The 1,500-nt window shown below is 47.1% G+C and overlaps 1 protein-coding gene across 1 annotated transcript in view; it reads right to left on the bottom strand.

The window, feature by feature from the left end:
• Positions 1-1,500, bottom strand: part of DGLUCY (D-glutamate cyclase) — a 72,985-nt gene that overhangs the window by 7,995 nt on the left and 63,490 nt on the right. The gene's annotated exons all lie outside the window — the stretch shown is intronic.

Raw genomic sequence — 1,500 nt, forward strand, 5'->3', positions numbered from 1 at the left:
GGTTCATTAGAGTCAGAGGCTGTGAGATCAAGAAGGCCAATGGTCAGGGTCCCGTGCTTGACGTGGCCAATGCCCTGCCCATCTCCACTCTCCAGTGGGCACCAGCACCCAGAGGGGTGAGTGTTGGTGACTACTGGCTTCTTCCAGGGTCTTGTTCAGTTTATGAACACAAATAGTCTTAAAAAAGAGCTGAAAGGGAAAACAAATGAATCTAATTGCAAGACACAGATTAGATAAGAGGCACAGGCAGCAGCGGTGAGCCTGTGGGCTATGGTATCAGATAGTGTAGCCTCTGAGTCCAGACCCTCTTGCTTCTGGCCTTGGTCAAGCGCTTAACCTCTCTGACCCACATCTGTTGTATCTGATGACATGACAAGGGGACCTGTCTCATACAGTGTTGAAAGCACCTTCCCTGGGCCTCATTTTTTGGACACTGGGCCTGCATTATCTTCTTCCTCAGGTTTTGTTTTTTAAATTTCTTTTTAATGTCTTTATTTTATTTTGAGAGCCAGAGCAGAGAGTGGAGGGGGAGCAGAAAGAGAGGGAGATACAGAATCTGAAGCAGGCTCCAGGCTCTGGGCTATCAGCACAGAGCCCAATGCGGGGCTCGAACCCACGGACTATGAGATCATGACCTGAGCTGAAGTCGGATGCTTAGCCGACTGAGCCCTCCAGGCGCCCCATTTCCCCAGGTTTTAAAGAGACTTCAACTATATAGTGGAGAAAATGCACAGAAGGGGCTTAGCAGAGGGCCCTGCACCTACTTGGTGGGCAGAGAGTGATAGCATTTGTGGTTGCTATCATTATTAGGAGGAATATGATCTTTTGTTCCCACTGTTTTATTTTTAAACTTTTATTTACATTCGAGTTAGTTAACATACAGCGCACTATTGGTGTCAGGAGTAGAATTCAGTGACTCATCACAGATCTACAACACCCAGTGCTCATCACAAGTGCCTCCTTAATGCCCCTCCCCCATGTAGCCCATCCCCCCACCTCAGGAAGAACACTGTCTTGATAATCCAATTTAAAACCATGAGAACTGCACTTTTATATCTCTCTAAATCCTCCCACAATAGAGTTCTTTAAAATCTTTGCCATGGAGGGGCACCTGGATGGCTCAGTGGGTTAAGCATCTGATGTTGGCCCAGGTCACAATCTCAAGGTTTGTGGGTTTGAGCCCCGTGTCAGGCTCTGTGCTGACAAGCTCAAAGCTTGGAGCCTCCTTCGGATTCTGTGTCTCACTCTCTCTCTCCATCCCTCTGTTGTTCATACTCTGTTTCTCTCTCTCTCTCAAAAATAAGTAAATACTAAAAATTTTAAAAAATCTTTGCTCGTCTCTCCACACCCTCGCCGGCAATGTAAACTGGTGCAGCCACTCTGGAAAACAGTGTGGAGACTCCTCAAAAAACTATTGATAGAACTCCCCTATGACCCAGCAGTAGCACTGCTAGGGATTTACCCAGGGGATACAGAAGTGCTGATGCATAGGAGCACATG

This window comes from Suricata suricatta, chromosome 9 (assembly GCF_006229205.1).
Source record: "Suricata suricatta isolate VVHF042 chromosome 9, meerkat_22Aug2017_6uvM2_HiC, whole genome shotgun sequence".
NCBI lineage: Eukaryota > Metazoa > Chordata > Mammalia > Carnivora > Herpestidae > Suricata > Suricata suricatta.